This window comes from Macrotis lagotis, chromosome 1, assembly GCF_037893015.1.
Source record: "Macrotis lagotis isolate mMagLag1 chromosome 1, bilby.v1.9.chrom.fasta, whole genome shotgun sequence".
NCBI lineage: Eukaryota > Metazoa > Chordata > Mammalia > Peramelemorphia > Peramelidae > Macrotis > Macrotis lagotis.
This window is the reverse complement of record NC_133658.1, coordinates 341107947-341130750: the sequence shown is the minus strand read 5'-3', so window position 1 is coordinate 341130750 and position 22804 is coordinate 341107947. Positions and strand designations below refer to the sequence as shown.

The following is a 22804-nucleotide window of genomic DNA, read 5'->3' as shown; positions in this document are numbered from 1 at the left end:
TTGGTGAGCAGATTTATGGCCTACAAAGAGAAAAATCACAGGGTAAAACAAACATTGAAAGATAAATAAAACATAAAACTTTTAATTACTGCAGGATTGTATAATTTAAGTGTAATCTGTGGGACCAGGGTTCAGACCAGGCATTCTTAATCTGGGATTCAGATTTCAGGGGAGATTGTGAATTTAGAGAGGAAAAAACATTACATCTTTAATTTTTGTTAATCTTTGGTTTCCTTTGGCATACTTTGTATTTATTTTATGCTAGTAAAACATTATTTTGGGAAGGTGCTCAAAGGTGTCACCAAGGGATCCATGACCCCAAGAAGTCAAGAACTCCAGTTATAGATAGGAGAGGCTTTTTTGAGGCAGTGAATTTGTAACTGAAGAGCTAAAGAAAGAAAGAAAGAATTCAAATTGCTTCAGTGAAAGGAAGCTGAAGAATTTGAAAAATTCAGCCAATGACCTACCTGAAATGAAACTAAGGCATTGACTTTCCAGAATTTTTACTCAAAATGGCACACTAACTTAATTAAGTGGCTCCCTTGCCAAAGGCATCTGTTTTAAAAGACATTTTGGTAAGAATTACTATGGTAATACTCTCTGCAGGTAAAAACAGGTAGCTAAGGGATATCAGCAAAAGGTTTCTCTTACTATAGGGTGACTTACAAAGAAATCCATCTGACCTAAAAGGAAGGATTTGTCTTCCCTATGGAGGTCATTATGGGAAGCCACATATTTGGTAGGGGGTGGAGGGATAGAGGTATCTACAGTTTAACAGACAATGGATCCATAAAAGGATATGAAAGAAGGTATAAGACTTCATATCATCCTTTTGGTTCAATTATCAGGGAGTGAATGGTCCTTTCAATGGACTGACTGTACATGTTATCTCAGAAATACCTTAGTTAAGTAGAAAGAAGATTATTGCCAGAAATTCAGCCACTTGGAGATGAAAGTTTTTAGCTTTCACAAGTCATGAGATATAGAGGGTTCACATTTATCAATCAAAAGAGAATACACTGATAAAATCACATCATTCAAAGTGTCAGATTAAAACAATAGAGAACACTTTAGTTTTCTGCTTTTAATTCCTCCATGAAGATAATTTTTGTTTTCAGGTTGGCATGTCTTATATGTTGAAATGAATGATTTACTGAAGAGTTTGGGAGTAGGCTCACATTATGAGATATATATTAGGGGCTGATCTCCAAAACCCTTTATAGATTTAACATTCTATATTCTGGAGGTGGCCATAATGAATAGAGTCCTGGCCTTAGAATCAGGAAGAATTGAGTTTATTTATTTACTTTTATTTTTATAATTTTAGTTTTTACAAGGCAATGGGGTTAAGTAACTTGCTCAAGGTCACACAACTGGTTAATTATTAATTCTTTGAGGACATATTTGAACTCAGGTCCTCCTGACTCCAGGGCCAGTGCTCCATCCACTGTGCCACCTAGCTGCCCCAAGAATTGAGTTTAAATTTAGCCTCTGACAATAGCTGTGTGATTACAGGCAAGTTACTTAATGGCCATCTGCCTCAGTTTCCTATTTTGGACAAAAAGGTATAATATATCCATCTCCCAGTGTTGTTGAGAGGATCAAATGAGATAATAAATGTAAACCTTGCCTATCTTAAATATTATATAAATGTTAGTTTTTCTTATTATTGCTATTAATAATTCAAAGATCTTTTCCAACTCTCACCTTCTATATTGTATTTCAAAAAATTCTCTGCTCTAAGAAGCCTTACTTAGAGACCTGATAGTCCTTTTTCTAAGATTACCTTCAAACTTACAAAAAAAGAATGCTATTCATCCAGACGGTGTCTGAATACAGACTGAAATATAATTTTTCCCCCTCACTGTTTTTTGTCTTTAGGTTTCTTTTTCTTTGTGGGGAGGGATTTACTTTTATAACATGACCATTGTAATAATGTTTTTCATGGTTACTCATTTTTAACCTACACCAAATAACTTACTTTCTCAGTGGGGGGAATAGAGTGGGAGGAAGGGAGAAAATTTCGTACTCAAAGTTTTGGAAGTAAATATTCAAACTTGCTTTTGCATGTAGCTGGGGGGAAAATTTAAAAATAAAAAAAAGTGTTTCCAAAAAAAAAGATTCCCTTCCAACATTTATGGTCAGAGGCCCCTCTCAAGTCTAACATTTCAAGCTTGATGTCCTAATATTTTATATTCTAATTCTCTCTGCTTTTCCATCTTCCTTCTTCTCTTAACTCTGTCTATGTTGTATGGGTCTTTTCAGTTTGGGCATCCTATATTCTAATTCTATTCAATTCCACAATCATTTATTAGGCACCTGCTACATGTGAGGTTTTGGGAACAGCAAAACAAAATGGAAAATGGTTTGTGCCCTCAAGGAGTCTAGAATTTTTTCTAACTCAGAATTCTATGGTTCTATTGGTCTTCTTTTTATAGTCTCTTTGGTCGAGAGAGTGTAGGCCTGCAAAAATCACAGAACTCAAAATTGGATGGAACCTCAGATAATTTATATCATGCAAATGTCAATTATTTTAATGTTTTCTAATTTGTTTGATGGATGGGCCAGCTGAAGTTTTCTTTAATTTTCTTCATTCAAAGACATTTTTAAGGGTTTATATTTTGCTTGCAGCCTCCATGAAATTTTCTCTGACTTAGCCCAGTTTTTAAGCAGCCTTTTTTTCCCCCTATAGATGAGGCCACATGGAATAGGGAAATGGGTACCAGTCTTGGATCCAGGAGAACTTTGGTTCAGTGCTTAGTTCACTCTGTGAACTTGGGCAAATCATTTCCACTCTATGTGTCTCAGTTTCTCCATTTGTAAAATGAAAGGATAGAATGATCTCTTTGGTCTCTTCTATGTGCTAGTCCCCTTATTCTATGTATGCTCATAGTACTTGTTTTTTATAGTCTTAATTTGACATTTGACATGTTTTGAATTGTTTTTACACATTTAATTTATGTGCTCTGTGAATTTATGTGCTCTGTGAATTTTTGAATGGAAGAATCCTAACTTATATTTCTGTGTTTTTCTGCCTTTTGCCCCTACTGCCCAAGGGCTGAATATAGGACCCTGTCCTTAGCAGTTGCTCAGTGAAATTTGATGGTAACTTCAGTATTTTTAATTTAAATTGTTAGCCTTACATTTAGTGCATAGCTGAATTGTGAAAGGGGAATTAAAATTACTCCTTAAGTTTGAGTACCATTAAATTTATCTATGAATTTAAGGTTTTTTGACAGATTAAGAAAAAAGGTTCATATTCTTAAAATAAGCAATGGATACTTAAAATATTATCACCATTGAAAAGTCCTTATGTAACCTAGAGGAAAATATTGGTAATTCCCAAATCTGAGCAAGATGTTATTGAATAAATAGAAAACTCTTAAAAAGTTGTGAATGTGGCAGTGAATTGGTGAGTATCCTGGTATGGAGCTGAAAAATCTTAAGTGAATTTCTGATAATTCAGAGATATTAAAAAATTCCTTCACTAATATAGAAATTTTTATGTTATTCCTGAGGTCTCAAGAGAACTAAATAGGTCTGGAAGACATGATGTAAGTGTATTAATTTAACATCTATGGAACCTTTGTGACCCATTAAAAACAAACAGGTTCTTCCCAGGGTCATTATTTCTGACCTCATGCTAATTTTCCATGTTAAAAAATAAAAAAAAATTGGAATATGCATGAGTTAAATATAAGGATGCTATGCTTTGAGAAAACCCACCTACCATAAAAGCTTGATTGGAACTTTTCACTAACCAGAATTTCCCTGCCTTATTAATATTATTTTTAATAGGGTCAACTTAATTAAGACCAAGTTATGTTTTCAGAGTCCTTTAAATCTGATAATGAGGCATGTGAGTTAAGAGGAAAAATATAGTACAATAAGAATCTGTGAGTTTGTTAAACTGGGTAGCCACTTCACTGACACAGACATCTCTGTACCTCTATGACCTGGAGTTGCTGTCAATGGAAAATTTTTAAACTTTCAGCCAATTGGATAAACAACCTCTTCAACCATAGGGCTCTTCCTGGGTCTTGGACAATGTATATTGCAATTAATGCTCATATAATTAATCCAAACAGGATTTGCTACTCAAGTCAGTCAATAAGCATTTATTAAGCATCTACTCTGTGCTAAACACAGTGCTAAGATAAAAAACAGTTCTTGCTCTCAGGTTTCTCACTATTTAATGGGAAAAATGACACATAAACAACTATGTACATAAATGCTACATACAGGATAAATAAGAAATAATCAAGAGAGGGAAAGTACTAGAATTAAGGGGGATCAGAAGGAAGACAGGGAAGTCAGTTGGCAGAAATGATGAGAGAGAGAATTACAGATATGGGGGACAGTCAGAGAAAATGTCTGAGTTTTTTTGTGAAATTCTGAGCTAATATAATCTTATCCCTTCACTTCAAAGACAAACCAACTACATATGGAGGAATGAAATGACTTGCCCAGGTCATAAAGATAATTGTTTGGGCTGGTATTTGAATAAATTAAGAAGTTTAGTAAAGGAAGACAGGGAAGTCAGTTGGCAGAAATGATGAGAGAGAACATTACAGATATGGGGGACAGTCAGAGAAAATGGCAGAGTTTATTTGTGAAATTGTGAGCAGATCATTGCTACTGGATCAGAAGAGTAAGGAGGGTGGGAACTAAGGTGTAAAAAGACTGGAAAGGTGGTGAGGGGGCAAGTTCTGAAGGACTTTACTAAAAATTCCCTTTCTAGTTTTATTTTGAAATTAATAGGCATAAAATAAAATGATCATTTGCATATATAAGTAGAATAGAAAAAGAAAATTATGCCTGGAACTGTCAATCTCTATTACATATAATTTGCTTTTAAGTATTCAATAAATTCAACACATGGTTTTTTAAAAAATAAATTCAATTTTTCTTTATTTTCAAGTCTTCCTTTCCTCTATCTTTCTTTTTCTTCTCACTATCCTCACAGTAAGAAAGAAAAACCAGAGCCTTTAATAAACATATATAGTCAAACAAAACAAATTCTTGTATCAGCTATGCTCTCCTTCTGCCCACCTCCCAAAAAAGATGCCTGGGTCTGAACCATGAATCTATCAGCTCTCAATCTGGAAATAGTAGCATTTTTCATCATGAGTCATATGAAATTGTGGTTGGTCATTGTGGTGATCAGAGTTTCTAAGTCTTTCATAGTTGTTTGTCTTTATAGTATTGTTGTTCCTATAAATGATGTTCTATACATATACCCTCTTTTATTTGTGTACATATGCACATGATCCTCTTTTATTTCTTTTCTCTTTCCTTCCTTCTTTTTTTTGACCACACTTTGCCTAGTCCTTCATCACATTCCTCCTAAGAAAGGTGATTAAAAAAAGAAAAACAAAAAATTTGGAAAAAACCTAAGATTGGGAGCAGGACTCATGGAAGAGAAGAGAAAAATAGATCACTTCAACTAAAGATTAAATATTGATATTCAATATTAACCAAACTCCTCTTATCTTCTTTTTCTTCTTTGTAAAGAAGGGGGTCAGGAGCAAAGAGATGTAAAAACATAATAGAGTAGGAGGGATAGAAATACACAGTTAATAATTAAAATCTTGAACATGAATGGGATGAACTCACCAATTAAATATAAGAGGATAAAATCATGTATTAAAATGCAGACCCTTACAATATTTTGTTTATTTAAAAAAACTTTGGGGGTGGAATCAAGTTGGCAAAATAGAGGAAAGCAATGCTGTTGAGTACTTATCCACAAATCTCCAGATAGACCTATAATATGTATCACATTGAATTTTTATGGAAATATCCAAGAAAAGATATAGTGCCTCCTTTGTCTAGCCTAGTTTGGCATAAGGAGGTGACAGAGTTCTGAAGCACTTGAGACAGTGTGGGGGAAGAGCACAGTACATGTAGAACACTCCAATACTCAGGGAGAAGCTGCACATTGACACAGAGGAAGGTCCCATATTGGGTCCTGTAATGTTGGATAGGTGCCAACAGACAACTTAATTGTTCCATGACCCAATCCTGTGCCATAGATCCATAGAGCCATAGATCCATAGATCCATAGATCCATAGATCCATAGATCCATAGATCCATAGACTCGAGAACTGTAAATCTGTCCAATGTCTTCAATAGGCTGCCTCACTTTGATCTCATTGTTCACAGTCATGATAGATACAAGGTTTATGTTGCATTTCCAGGTAGGGAGTACCTGGGTGGTATACCAAGAAAGGAGACAGTTCAGATTCCAGGAGCATTAGTGGTATGACTGGAAAAGACTTCAGAAATATTGAAAACCAATTTCATTTTAAAGAGGGTCTGACTTGAGTATTTAGCCAAATCTATAAAGAAATAACCAAGTTGGAAATCCATTGGTTTTCAAAAGGAAGTTTATAATTCTGCTTCTCTGAGTCAATAGGATTTTCCATTTGACTGTTAGGGGCAGTATCCAGCAGCAGTTTATTCTTACACAGACCTAAACCCAGGTCAGGAACTTGAAGAGCTAAGAAAAGGGAACGGTAATCAGACTTTGTCCCAAATCAGATCCCAATGGGGGCACTGGAAATTTGTAAGTCCCCACCTGTTTTTGAGATCCTGGTATATTACAACATGATAATACCTCAAAAAAGCAGTAATAATTCTAACTTACTGTATTTTCCCATGTATGAGATGTCTTTTTAGAAAAATTTGGAGTCTAAAAACTGGGAGCATCTTATTTAGTGATTGTAGATTTTTTACTTGCATTTCCTGCTTTTTCTCACTTGTCTTTGTGCTCATTGTTTTTAATTTGTTCCTGGTATAATAGGTTACATTTTCCCACATTCTGCCCAGAAATGGCTCAAAAAAGATTTTCATCCAGTGCTGAATTCAAGTTCAAAGTTTGCAAACATGAATGGAAATCCTGCTGCCAAACATTAGTTTAGTCTTCCTCCAACTGAGAAAACAATCTGAGACTGACTATGGGAAGAAGAAACCCTACTGAAGATGCCATGGCAGAAGGAGGCCACAAGAGGCAAGTCAGCCAAATGACCCTAGTTAGAGAGGGAATTGAAGAGATGGGTTGAAGAGCAAAGGGCCATTGGAATTCCTGTGTCCACAAAGATGGCTCAGCATGAGGCAAAGAAGAATTGCTCATGAAAAAAGAAGTGACTGATTTCAAAGGAGAACACAACTGGTGCTTCAGGTTCATGAAATGGAATGGACTAAGCATATGTCCATGCACCAGACTTATCCAGGGAGAATTTGTGGTCAACCACAGACCAGAGAACAGGCAGGAGAGCAGTCAGAACTCTTCTAAGACTGTGATTCATCATCAAACATAGATGAAGACAAGCTAATGGATAGGAGTTTTGATAGTGATGAGCTGTATGAATTTCATGATGAATAAAACTTGAGTTTAATAACTTTATATAATACATTATTTTTTCAAATTTTGGGTCCCAAAATTAAGGTGTGTCATATACATGGGAGCATCTTATATACAGAGAAATATGGTATAACTTTTCTCTAGAATTATGGAAGAGGGGCAGCTAGGTGGTGCAGTGAATAGAACACTGGTCCTGGAATCAGGAAGACCTGAGTTCAAATTCATCCTCTAACATTTAATAACCTTGCTGTGTGACCTGGGCAAGTCACTTAACCCCACTGCCTTGCAAAAAATCAAGTCTGAATTCAGGATGTATGTTAAAAAATGAGAAAACCAGCAAACAAAAAAAGAACCATATAATGATGAGGTATTATGGTGTCAGGGATGCTCAAAATGCAGAAAAAAATAACTTTAAAACATCCAAAAGCAAAGCCTTAGAGAAAGACAACAGCTTAGGCACAAAATAAATAGAAATATAATATAGAGGATACCAATCCTTACATCAAGTCTGAATTCAGAATATATGTTAAAAATGAGTAAACAAACAAACAAACAAGCAAGAACCATATAATGATGAGATATTATGGTGTCAGGGATGCTCAAAATGCAGAAGAAAATAACTCTAAAACATCCAAAAGCAAAGCCTCAGAAGAAAGACAACAGTTTAGGCACAAACTAAAGTATAATTCCTGAAAGTGTTGAAGCAAGAGTTTAAAATGTTTTGTGAAGTGAAATAAGAGTGACTGAGGAAAAAATTAAAAAAAAGAAATAGGAGTTATAAAAGAAAGAATTAGAAAGGGAATTAATAGCTTGACCCAAGAGGTATTAACCTTTGTCCAAATAACAAACTCCTTGAAAATTCAGATTGAAGGGGTGGCTAGGTGGTGTAGTGGCTAAAGCACCGGCCCTGGAGTCAGGAGTACCTGGGTTCAAATCCGGTCTCAGACACTTAATAATTACCTAGCTGTGTGGCCTTTAGGCAAGCCACTTAACCCCATTTGCCTTATAAAAAAAAACTAAAAAAAAAAGAAAATTCAGATTGATCAAATAGAAATTTATGACTTGATGGAATAATAAGAAATAAGAGTGTCAGTCAAGAGACTGAAATTATAATGGAAGAAAATGTAAAAATCTCATAGGAAAAACAATGGAACTGGAAAGTGGGTCAAGGGGAAACAATTAAGAACCATTGAATGATCTAAACATCTGAATCAAAAAAGATCCTACATATCTTATATTAAGAAATTCTAAAAGAAAACTACCCAGATATCTTAGAACTGGAAAGCAAAGTGAAAATTGAGTTTGGTCACCTTCTAAAAGAAATTCCAAAATGAATACTCTCAGAAGACATGATAGTAAAAATCCAAAGAGTCTACATTAAAATGTGTTTACATATCCATGCATGCACACATGTGTATTTAGACATATACACGTGTATGTATATGTATATATGTGTGCATATATGTATGCCAGCATGTATGTTTTGTCTATACTGCAAGTAGCTAGAAAGAAAGCTTTCAAGTACCAAGGAGTCACAGTTATGATCATATATCATTTAGCAATCTGTAATATAAAGTAGCAGAGTAATTGGAATGCAATATTTTAGAAGGCAAAGGATATGAGCTAATGGTCACAAATAATTTATCTAGCAAAACTGAACATATTATGGGGTGTAAATGACCTTTAACAAAATAGAGAATAGGGGTGGCTAGGTGGTGCAGTGGATAGAGCACTGGCCCTGGAGTCAGGTGTACCTGAGTTCAAATCCAGCCTCAGACACTTAATAATTACATAGCTGTGTGGCCTTGGGCAAGTGACTTAACCTCATTTGCCTTGCAAAAACTAAAAAAAAAAATAGAGAATATTCAAGAATTCCTGATGAAAAGACCAGAGCCGCAGAGAAACTTTAAAGTTCAAGAAAAGAGTGAAGAGAAGTTTAAAAAGTAAAGATCAATGAATAATGATAAAGGACTAATCAAGAATAGATAGTTGATATTCAGATATAGAGAGATGCTACTATGTCCTTTTGAATTCTATCATCATTAGGAATAATAGAAGGAGTCTAATTACTCAAGGCCAGTAATGATTTTTGCTATGGCCTGATGATCTAAAATAAAAAGAATGGAAAAAAGGATGGGAAGAAAAATACACTATTGGGTCAGGGTAGAAAAAGGTAGGTTAGGAAGAATTATATCATAATTAGATTTTATGAGCAGATATTTATACTAATAAGGTCTAGGAGGTGAGTGGGTAAGCAGTTCAACTTCATTCTCATCTGAACTGGTTAAAAGAGGGAAGAATACACAAATACAGAGTTGGGTATAAAAATCTATTTTACTCAACAAGGAAATAAGAGAAGGGGGAAGAGGGGAAGAAGAAATTATAAGGATGATAGGTTAAAAGGGAGATTTGTCCTAAGCATAACAAACTCTAAGGATGTACAAACATATTTATAGCTCTTTTTGAGGTGGCAAAAATGATAATCTGCAGAAGTACCCTTAAATAGGGTGATGGCTGAACAAATTAATATATAATGGTATATAAATGAGATGGAACGCTATTGTGTTAAACTCCTATCAGTATAATGGATAAAGCAACCAGGATTCCAGATGGAACATTCAACTCACCTCTTGATAAAGAGGTGAAGGAATCAGAATGCAGAATGAGACTGAAAAATTTTGAAAATGGTTACTATGGAAATGTTTTGCTTGACTATAGATGCTTGGAATGACTTTGTTTTTTCTTGACTTCTCAATTGGGAAAAAGTAGTTGGAGGCATAGTAAACTAAAAAAACTCAAACAAACCAAGAAACACACTTGAAACATAAAGATTGACCCAGCATATAAAAGGGATAGGGCAAACTCTATTATGTTTCAGGTGGAGTTAAAAAATTCAGGATAGAAATAATTACTTCAGAAATCATTACTCATCAAGATAACAGTAAAAAAAGTTATAAAAAGAGATAAACAAGAGTATTACATTATATTTAAAGGCAACACAGATGGCAAATTAATATCAATACTTTACATATAGGCACCAAATGACATAGCATCTAAATAATTAAAGGAAAATTAACTGAATTCAAAAGAAATTTAGTAAAACTGTAATAGCAGGGATTTTCAATGTCCCCCTTTTAGATATAAACAAATCTAAACCAAAAATAAATAAAAAAGAAGTTAAGGACTTGAGGAAAACTTCAGAAAAATTAGAGATGATAGATTTCTGACAATTACTAAATAGGATGGAAAGAAGTTTTCATAATTTTTTTATTTCTGTATCTGAAATACTTCTTTGAAGAAGTATTGGAACATAAAACCATGTGAATGAATATAGAAAAGCAGAAATGTTAAACATAGCCTTTAGTACCAGATACAATGAAATATATTCAACAAAAAGCTTTTGTAGCTTTCTGCTGGCTCTGCCATATTCCAGTGAGTTTCCAAAATGACAAAGACAAAAGGAAAAAGGAGAGGGACTCGATACATGTTTTCCAGACCCTTTTGAAAACATGGTGTCGTCCCTCTGCCTACATATATGCACATATATAAGAAAGGTGATATTGTAGATATCAAGGGGATGGGCACAGTTCAGCAAGGAATGCCCCACAAATGTTACCATGGCAAGACTGGATGAGTCTATAATGTTACACAGCATGCTGTAGGCATTGTTGTAAACAAACAGCTTAAGGGCAAGATTCTAGCCAAGAGAATTAATGTGCGTATTGAGCATATTAAGCATTCTAAGAGCAGAGATAGCTTCCTGAAGTGAGTAAAGGAAAATGATCAGAAGAAGAAAGAAGCCAAAGAAAAAGGCACTTGGGTTCAACTAAAATGTCAGCCTGCTCCACCCAGAGAAGCACACTTTGTGAGAACCAATGGCAAGGAACCTGAGCTGTTGGAACCAATTCCCTATGAATTCATGGCATAAATGACTTAAAAAATAACCAATAAAAGATTTCTTGAATTTTGGGGAAAAAAAGCCTTTGTAACAGGATTAAAATTAATTGGAGTCTAAATAACTTTATTCTAAATAATTAGTGGACTAATGAGCAAATAATAGAAACACCAGAAAGCTTCACCAAATTTAAATAATAATGGGAAGACATATCAAAACTTTTGGTATGTTCTTTTTGAGATGGCAAATGCAGACATAAGGGGAAATTTTTTTTATCTCATTTATTGACAAAAGAAAAAGAATATATGAAAAAAGAAAAATCAACAAATAATAAACAAATAGTAATTCTGAAAATTAAAGATTAGCAAAATCACTATAATGGCCTATCAGAATGATAAAATAGTTTATTCTTCGCAAAATCACATATATATGTTTAGTTTGGTTTTAAAAAGAGAAAATAAAAAATACAAATTCCAATGAGCAAATTTCTGCTTCACCATTTTGTTAGATTGTATTTTAATTATTTTATTAATTTCTTCTTTAATTTTCAGAATTCCTATTTTAGTGTTTATTTGTATTTGTTGATTTTCTAATTTTTAAATGAATAAAGGAATCTTTAAGGAGCTATTTTACTTAATTATATAATGAAATTGACTAGTTAGACAAAAGATTTTTTTTTTCCATTCACAGAGACCAACACACTTCCATTTATTGGAACTCAGTGAAAACCTGTGTCTGGCAAGAGTACAAAAATGGAGGTGATGGAAACAGGAGATGGGCACTGGTGGGTGGTCATGGTGATCATGGGCACAGGGGGCCACAATGGTCACATGTAGATGCCCACCCATAGCAATAGAAAAAAGGACCCAAAACCCATGAAGAGTGAGGTCATGAGTAAGCTGAGTATTTCCTTGTAGATGTCGTATGTGTAAACTTGGTGGATGTGACCTTGTAGATGAAGAACCAGGTGGTGAAGAACATGCCGATGGCCAGCAGCGCCAATGGTGTTGTTCAGGAAGATGGTGGGGTTACTTGCCTCATGGCAGCCAGCTCCATCCTTCTGGCAGTTGTGTTCTCCTCTTGAGTTCAAAAAGATATTTTCAAAAAATAAAATACCCAGATTAAGAGACCAAGAATTTGTTTTTCAATTTTATTACAAATTTTTTTTAAAAACACACCAAAATGAACTTCTAAGATTTCCAAGATCAAATGGATTTGAAAGTACATCCTTTGAAATATTTAAAGAACAATTAAGTCCAATATTACATAGATGCTTTCCAAAAACAGGAAGAGACATTTCTAAACTATTTGATACAAATATCGTCTTTATACCTAAACCAGGGAAAGACAAATCAGAGAAAGAAAACTGTAGAACTTTAACCACCATCAACATATTAAATGAAATACTAATAAAGAATCTTCAATGTCATTTAAAAAATTTTTTGCCAGGCGTAGGGGTTAAGTGACTTGTCCAAGGCCACACAGCTAGTTAAAAAATGTTTGAGGCCATATTTGAACTCAGCTTCTTCTGACTTCAGGACTGGTGCTTTGACCCTGTGGCACCTGGCTGTTCCCTTCAATGACATCTAAAACAAAGATTATACACTATTTTTAGGTTTGACTGTATCAGGAATATAGAATTTTTACATTATAAAGAAAATTCTAAACATAATAGATGACTAACAAAAATATTTTTAAAAGATGATTACATTAATAGATACTGAAAAAGTTTTTGATAAAATACAATATGTATTTCTGTAAAAAACATTATAAAACACAGAAATAAGTGGGAATGAACAGAGATCCTTCCAATTATTTTTTTTAACTTTTTAAAAAAAATTTTTCCCTACTTTTATTTAAGGCAATGGGGTTAAGTGACTTGTCCAAGGTCACACACTTAGGTAATTATTAAGTGTCTGAGGTCACATTTGAGCTCAGGTCCACCCTGAGCTGGTACTCTATCCACTGTCACCTAGCTATCCCAATCCTTCCAATTAGATCAGAGATATAGTAAGGATGTTCATTATCAACACTATTTTTTTTTAAAAACAACTTCAGAGATCTGGCTATAGCAATACTTGAAAAAAAAGTCAAGGCACTAAGCATAGGAAAAAGAATAAATTAAACTGTTAATTTTTGTAGATGATATGATGACTTATCTAATGAACCCAAAGAATTTAGAAGATAAGAAACATGGTAACATCATTTCCAATAAATTCAAAAGATACCAATCAATGGGTTGAGGTCTCACTATGTGACAAAACTTTAAAGCAATCTGGTGGAAATCAGGTATAGATTAATAACTTACTTCACATACCAAAATCAACTCTAATTAGCTACATGATGGATATTGAAAGTTTATACAACCAAATGAAATGAATAAGGTTGGAATCACTGAAGTTAAAAAATTAAATTTTTTTTTTGCACAAACGTAATCAATGCATTTAAAATTAGAAGAGAAATAGTTAAATAGGAAGAAATCTTTGAAGCAAATTTCTTTGTGGAAGATTTCATATCCAAAATATATAGGAAACTGGTTCAAATTTGTAAGAACAAAAACATACTCCAAAAGAATGTCAAATAGGGGCGGCTAGGTGGCGCAGTGGATAAAGCACCGGCCTTGGAGTCAGGAGTACCTGGGTTCAAATCCGGTCTCAGACACTTAATAATTACCTAGCTGTGTGGCCTTGGGCAAGCCACTTAACCCCGTTTGCCTTGCAAAAAAAAAAACCTAAAAAAAAAAGAATGTCAAATGATATATAGGGGCAGTTTTCAAATGAAGAAATCCAAGTCACTAATAACCACATTAAAAAATACTTCAAATTACCACTAATAAGAGAATTATGAATTAAAGCAATTCTGAAGTTCCCTTTTACATACATTAGATCTACAAAGATGACCACCCTCCCCTAAAAACAATGAAATAACAGTATCTTAATGCCTAATAAAAAACAGGCACATTAATGGTAATGGAACTGTGAATTGGTATGGCCATTCTGCAAAACAATTGAAACTATGGCCTTAAATATACAAAACTATGCTACTACTTTGATCTAGGCATATCACCACAAGGCCTATACCTGAAAGATTTCAAAGAAAGAAGCAAAGGAACCAAGTGTATAAACATATTTTTAGCAGCTCTTTTTTGTAGTGGTAAAGAAGAGGAAACTAAGGGGAGGAGTCTCTATCATTTGGGGAGTTAATTATGGTATGTGAATGTGAGAATATTATTACATGGTAAAAAATGATAATTAAAAAAAACCCCTAGGGTCAGCTAGGTGGCACAGGGGATAGAGGACCGGTCCTGGAGGCAGGAGGACCTGAGTTCAAATAAAGCCTCAGACATTTAATAATTACCTAGCTGTGTGACCTTGGGCAATTCACTTAACCCCACTTAACCCCCAAAACCAAACCAAACCAAACCAAAACAAAAAACCTATCATGTGAAATGATAGAAAAAAGAATAGGCAGAACAAAGAAGAGTTTCAACATAATGAGATTTCTTTGAGAAGACTAGTAAATTTTTTCTATTTTCACTTCTATTTGTGTTCTAGTAGATTTATACAGTTTATAATTTCTTGAAATATGGTATGCTGCTCTTTTTTGGTTATGATTTTCAAGTAGTCTAATTATTCCTAGAATATTTTTCTTTGAACTGTTTCCCAGATTGTTTGTGATAATATATATCTTACAATTTCTTTATAATATATATCTTACAATTTCTTCTTTTTAAAAAAAATCTTTCAATAAAAAAAATGACTTTATACTTTCTTATGGTGTAGTTACTTTCTGTTCGGCAAATTCTAACTTGCAAATTAGTTAATTCTTCAATAAGGTTTCTATTTTCTATTCTAAGCTCTTAATTCTCCTTGACATTCTTTCTTTCTTAGTTAACATTTCATTGAACAATGATCTTTTATCTCTTGCTCCATTTCTTCCAAGAGTCTTTTTTTAGTTTTTTTTTTTTTTTTTGCAAGGCAAATGGGGTTAAGTGGCTTGCCCAAGGCCACACAGCTAGGTAATTATTAAGTGTCTGAGGTCAGATTTGAACTCAGGTACTCCTGACTCCAGGGCTGGTGCTCTGTCCACTGTGCCACCTAGCTGCCCCTCTGGTTCTGTCTATTGCTGTGACTCAGGAAGGCACTAAGTCCTAGGAATATTAGGAATTTGGGGTTATATATTTTGTCTTCTACCTACCTGGTCTTATCTTTGCTCAGAGCCTCTGAAGGCTTCTGACAACCTTTTTGTTCAATCCTGGATTGAATGGGGGCTCTTATGATGGCTTCTCTTTGGTTTTCATTATCATTGTTCTTGATGGCACATTTTGAGAACTTTATTGTGGGGTTTGTGGGGATTTGGGATTTCTTTAGATCCTAAAGACATTTATGTCTTTCCATAGCTTCCTACTCTCATATATTTTAATTCTTTCTGTATAAAAGCGAATTAATTGTCTGTTGGCAAAATGATTCTTTTTCTGGATTCAGTTTGTGTGCCCCATGATTAATAACTTCTTATATGTTATTTGATTATTCATATGGCACAGATAAGTATTTTTTAGAATTCTTATTAGTGCTCTTGAAAATTCTCCTTATCAGTGCCATTTAGAATTCTCCTTATTAGTGCTATTTAGAATTCTCCTTATTATTGCTTTTTAAAATTCTACATATATTATGTGCTTTTTTAGAATTCTAGTTATTAAAGGTTTCATGCATCTAGGTGATAGAATTGATAGAGTGTTGGGTCTAAAGTTGGAAAGACCTGAGTTCAAATATGACCTCAGACACTTACTAGTTTTGTAATCCTGGGAAAATAATTTCACCTCTATTTGCCTCTGTTTTCTCAGTTGTAAAGTGAGGTTAATAACTCTATCTTCCTCCCAAGGTTCAAATGTGACAATAATTTTAAACTACTTAACATAGTTCCTGGTACCTCATAGATATTTAAGAAAGACTTGCTCCACTTCCTTATTCTCATTTCTTTTTTTTTTTTCCTCCAGTTAGACTGGATAGATAGTGTGGACAGAGACCAGCTTCTTATCCTTATATTGAGTGAAACACCCACAGGTAGCAGTGGATAGAGCACTGACCTTGGAGCCAGGAGGATGGGAGTTCAAATTCTGCCTCGGACATTTTGATACTTACTAGCTGTGCGACCTTGGGCAAGTCACTTAACCTATCTGGCCACTGTACCTAGATAGGTCTGGAGGTGAAAGTGAGGTTAGTGACTTATCACAGCCCTCCCACTCCCACCCTCACTCAAATCCAATTCTTGTGCTTGTCATGGCATCACCTTCCTGATGTCATGGTCTTCTTTGAGAATGAAGGACAAAGATCATCGTCGTCGTCATCATCATCATCATCAGAGCTTTCTATGTAAAGATCTGTTGGGAGCCAGGGTCTCTAAGCTGTTTGACACAGTCGTGGCAAGAAGACTCAGGGCAGTCACACTGCCTGATGGAACAACATTTCCTTCTTCAATATATATAGGGATTCCATGTATACCCATATTTATAGGTCTATTATTGATTGCAAAACTTACTCATCCTAATAGTGGAATGACTATAAAGGAAAGATTTCAGAGAAATTCCTTGAATAAAACAGATTGTGAACTCTGTCCAAATTTAACAGGACTGACTCTCCCTGAGACATGCAAAAGGCTTCAATTATGAAATCTTTGGAAGATACAGCACTGGGAGTTCCAGGGAGATGTCAGAATATATACAGGGAAACCAGATACAAGATGGGTCAGATAGAATTCCAGGGAAATTAACAGTTTTTCCCCCCTTATCATACACAGGAATATATGATAAAGATGGTGAGAGAATAGTTAGTGTAGGTAACCAATATGTGAACTCTAACAGCCTTAGTTTATTGGAAAAGAATAAAAAGTCATAGAAACCATAGCATCTACCAACAAGGGCTGAAAGGAAAATTAGTTATTGAAGGAGTCAACGGACAGATGGACAAGCATAGCTACCCTCACTATAGGTTGTCAAGGGAGCATATCAAAAACATTACATATGCGGTACAAAAACATAGAAGCATTCCATTAAACAAATGATATCAAAGATTATTCTAAGGAAAGTTCTGTTTAATTAATGATTTTACTATGCAGAAACAAACTAGGCAACAGGCAGGTTGAGGTCATCACGGTCTGAGCAGGGACAAGAAAATTAATTACATGATTGATAATCACACTTGTAACCACTACATGATCAAACTTGTAACCATATGAACTATGTGATTAATGATGAAAATTGAAGGAAATGATTTTAGTTTGCTTGTTTCATATGATTCTGAGACTATAAAAATAAATCTAAGCAGCTGACAGTCAGTCAACCTGCTCCTGCCTTTACCCACTTGTTGACTCAACTCATTTTGCCGACTCTATCCCTCCTGTCTGTCAAGTTCCAAGGACCCCAAGGAGGCTGGACCCCTGCAAAGATCTATGATTTAATCAGTGTGGCTGCACTCTTTAATTTGACTTTTTAGCCAGACTGGTTCTTGGGAGTTAAATGATGTTCACTGCCAGCCTGTATTTACTGAATCTCAGAGGAAATCTAGTACTGAGGAAATTTTCTCTACAAGGAGGCATCTTGTCTCTATTTGAAGATATTGTGATGTTGAACTCATTGCCTTAAGAGGATGGTCTTCCACATTTGGACATCTTTAATTGTTAGGACTTCTTTATATGGAACTGAAAGATGCCTTAATGTAAATTTTACCCATCTCTCCTAGTTTTGTCCTCTGAGGCTTAGAAAAATGCATCTAACCACTCTTCCATGTAACAGCTTTACAAGGAGTTAAAGAATATTATGGCATTTTTGTTATATTGTCTAATCTAAACATCTCTTGTTTTCCAAATGGTCAAATTCACTTAGCCTCTCAGTTTCTTCAACTATAAAATCAAGATAACAGTACCTGAGACTTCTGGGGCAGAGCCAAGATGGTGGAGAGAAGCTAACCTGCTCCCAGAGCCTTTCCCTACCAAAGATCAATGAAGCCTCTGACATTCACTCTACAGATCCCCCCAAGAAAAAGAGAAGATTCAAAGAAGTTTTCAACTGTAGACATTGTAGAGGATCTGTGAAGGTCAGTCTCTTTGGGGGGAAAAGGGAAAGTAAAGTCCAGGAGACAGGAGAGTGGGGAAAATCAACAGGAGGTTTTTAGGCACAGTGCAATCCAGGTCCCAACAGCTTAATGATAACAGAGGTCCCAGAAGTTAGATAGCAAGCCAGCAGGGAGGATCCCAAACCCAAGCAGTCTGAACCTTGAGAACACCAGGGTAAAAGACAGGACTGAGTTGGGAATAATCCTCTGTTAAGCCAGAACCTGGACATAAAGGAGGAAACAAACTTCTGAAAAGGCAAGGCCTGGACTGCATAGGCAATATCTTGGCCAACACTGAGCCAGAGATTAGACCCAGCCCCAGCAAAATTAAAGTTTGGATCTATACTCCATATACCCTGGGAGCAGAACTACAACAAAAATGAACCAAAAAAGCTAAAAGAGCATTCACTATTAGAAAAATGCTTCACAGATAAAGATGACATCAATGCCATCTCTGAAGAAGAAAGTAGTGAAAAATTACTCACAGAAGTGTCAAAACAGTCTACAAATTGGACTCAAATACAAAAGCTCATAGAAGAGCTTAAAAAAGAATTAAAAAACCAAAAAAAGAGGAAGAAGAAAAATGAAAAAAAAAAGAAAAGTCTTGAAGGAAAATTGTGGCATGTTGACCAAAGAAATCAACTCTATTAAAAGTAAAAATAACCAACTTGGAAAAGGAAACAGAGGAGATAATTGAAGAAAATAAAACCTAAAAATTAGAATTGAATAGTTAGAAACTAATGAATCTACAAGACTACAAGATTCCATCAAACAAAAATAAAAAGGCTGAAAGAATTAAAAAAGTATAAAGTACTTTCTAGGGAAAAATGAATGACCTGGAAAATAGATCCAGGAGAGACAATCTACTTATCATTGGACTACTAAAAAGCCTGGGCCAACAGAAGAATCTGGAAAACATCATGCAGGAAATTTTAAGGGAAAACTGCACCAACCTACTAGAACAAGATTAACAATATAACAACTGAATGAATCCACAGAACCCCTCCAGAAAGAGATCCCAGGATAAAAACTCCAAGGGCTAGTAATAGCCAAATTCCAGAACCTTCAAATATAAGAAAGAATATTTCAGAGCAAAAAGAAAATAATTCGAATACAAAGGGAACACAATAAGACTAACACAGGACCTATCAATCTCAACATTGAAGGATTGGAAGAACTGGAATAACATATTTCAGAGAGCTAGGGACCCGGGCTTAAGAACCTAGAATGTACTACCCTACAAAATTCAGCATATACTGTCGAGGAAAAAGATGGATGTTCAGTGAAATACAGGACTTCCAGAACTTCCTGACACAAAGACCAGAACTGAACAGATAATTCAATCGCCAAATACAAGACTGAAGAGCTACATTAATAAAAAGGTAAATGCAAAAGGGGAATGGAAAAACAAAATTGTTTTAAACAAATGTTGGTCCTTAAAAGGGAAGATACAACAATTCTAATTCTTTAGAACTTTACTTCTCTAAGGAAAATTAGAGGGTAGAATCTAATTGAAGAGAATGAATCTAAAGGATAGGGGTATAATTGAGTTTTGTCTCTTGATTGAAGAGGTCCAAGATCACATCCCTATGTTTGAGACAAAAAGCCCTGATAAAAAAAAAGTAGGAGTGTTAACTTCAACTTAAGTGTCTCATTATAGTATGATTCACTTTAATCACAAGGTGCTAAGTACCTTGTCTAATGAGGTCATCATAAGCTGAGAGGATCTGAGACAGTGTCTCTGTTACTTAAAATCATTTGTGAAGTTCTCAGTGAGGTCTCCAGAGCCTCCCAGGACTTAGAAATCTTCAAGATACTTACAGTTAATTAGATAAACTTCTGGAGCTTCACTTATTAAGTATTAAGTACCCTGGGTGGGGAGGGGAGAGTTAAGTGTGAAAGAAAATAGTCCTAGGGCCAGGGGCACAAATAGTTCAAGAAATGATATGGATTTGGATGGTGCTTTGGCTCATGAGGAGGATTGTGTGTACTTGAAAGATACTTGAGGGGTGGCTAGGTGGCGCTGTGAATAGAACACCGGCCTTGGAGTGAGGAGTACCTGGTTTCAAATCCCACCTGAGACACTTAATAATTACCTATTCGTGTGGCCTTGGGCAAGCCACTTAACCCCATTGCCTTGAAAATTCTAAAAAAGAAAAAAAAAGAAAAAAGAAAGATACTTGAAAACAGGTAAGGTAAAAAATGGTTACAATTTGCTGCAATTTGAGTCCGTGCTTCTAATAAAGGAATCAAGTAAACAATCTGTGATGGTATCTTGATAACAATAGAAACTTATCAAGCAATCAAATAATCAAACTGTGTTTGATGATACCTGACTAATAATATTAGAGAACTAAGGGAAAAGACACCACTTTTAGAGGGAAAGAAGGGAGAATGTGAGTGCTGAGTGAATTTTACTCAGTAGATTTTGCCTAGTGAGGGAATAAGATACATTCCCATTTGGGTTTAAAAATCTAACTTAATCTACAGGGAAGGGGGGTAGGGCACAGGGAATGGGAAAGATAAGGGAAGAAGGAACTGTTAAAAAGGAAAGTATAAGTGAAAATAAACTGAAAACTAAATTCCTAAAAGAAAAGTCAAAGGGGAAAGGTAGTAAAATTTTGGTGAGGAGAAATAAGAGAAAAGGAAAGAGATAAATATAAGTGGAGAAAGACAGCATGGAGGGAAATACAGAATTAGTAATCTTCACTGTAAATGTGAATGGGATGAACTGTCCCATAAAACAGAAACAGATAGTAGAATGGACTAAAAACCAGAATCCTACAATATTCTTGTTTACAAGAAATACATTTGAAGCAGAGAGATACACACAGGGTAAAAGTAAAAGATTGGAGCAAAATATATTTTGCCTCAGCAGAATTAAAAAAAATCTGGGGAAATGATTCTAATCTCAGACAGAGTAAAAGTAAAAATCAATCTTATTAAAAGGGATAAGGGAGGAAACTACATCCTTTTAAAAGGTACCATTGATAATGAAGCTATAGCATTACTAAACATGTATGCACCTAGTAGCATAGCATCTGGATTCCTAGAGGAAAAGCTGAGTGAATTACAAGGAGAAATAGACAGCAAAACTTTAATAATGGGAGACCTCAATATCCTTCTCTCAGAACTAGATAAATCTAACAACAAAATAAATAAGGAAATTAAGAAGGTGAAAGAAATCTTAGAAAACTTAGATATGATAGATCTCTGGAGAAAATTTAATGGGATAGAAAAGAATATATGTTTTTCTTGGTAGTACATGGAACCTTCACCAAAATTTACCATGTACTAGGGCACAAAAACCTTAAAATCAAATGCAGAAAGGCAGAAACAATGAATACACACTTCTCAGACCATGATGCAATAAAAATTACATGGAATAAAGGGTCAGGGAAAGATAAACCAAGAACTAATTAAATAATTTTATCTTAAATAATGGATGGATCAAACAGAAAATAATAGAAATAATCAATAATTATATCAAAGCATATGACAATAATAAGATATCATCAAAATTTATGGGATACAGCAAAGGCTTTTTTTTAATTTATTTTTTATTCTCATTTTGTACAAATTTTTTTTACATTAATAAAATATACTTGTTTACAAGTAAACAAAATACCCTTCCCACCATGAATATAGATAGACTTGCTTAGTTGAAAAAGTAAAGGGGAGAGAAAAAAAATTAAAAAAAATAATAGTAATAATTGTAGGTATGGCCAGGTGGCACAATGGGCAAAGCACCAGCCCTGGAGCCACAAGCACTCGAGCCCATATCCAGTCTTGTAAACCCAATAGTCACCCAGCCATGTGACATGCAAGCCACCAGATCCCCACTGCCCTGCAAAAACCAAAAAGAAGAAAAAAAAAGACCCAAAATAAAATAAAATAGTAATAATAGTAGGGGTGGCTGGGTGGCAGACAGAGCATTGGCCCTTGAGCCAGGAGCACCTGGGTCTGAATCCGGCCCCAGACACCCAATGATCACCCTGCTATGTGGCCCCAGGCAGGCCACCCAGCCCCACTTGCCCTGCACCCTCCCCCAAATAATAATAACAAAAAATGTGCTTCAGTCTTTGTTCCAACACCATCAACTCTGTCATGGGTGGATCACATTCTTTATGATAAGTCCATCACAAAAGTTGCTTCCATATTTCTCCAATGTTGCCATTGCTGATCACAACTCCCTCCTTTCTTATTTCTCCACTACCATGTACTTAATTTTCTCTCTCCTTTCACTCTGACTTTGCTGTAGGGTTAGGGTTAGAGATTAATAAAATAGGAAGCAAGAAAATCATTGATCTGATTAATAAAACTGTGTTGGTTTTATGAAAAATCCAGTAAAATAGAAAAACCTCTGATAAATCTGATTTAAAAAAAAGGAAGATAACCAAATTACCAGTATCAAAAATGAAAAGGGTGTACTA

General features: G+C 34.9%; 1 pseudogene; it reads left to right on the top strand.

Annotated features, from left to right (window-relative positions):
- The first annotated feature begins 10812 nt into the window (after nt 1-10812).
- On the top strand, nt 10813-11340 carry LOC141517571 (large ribosomal subunit protein eL21-like; annotated as a pseudogene).
- The last annotated feature ends 11464 nt before the right edge of the window (nt 11341-22804 follow it).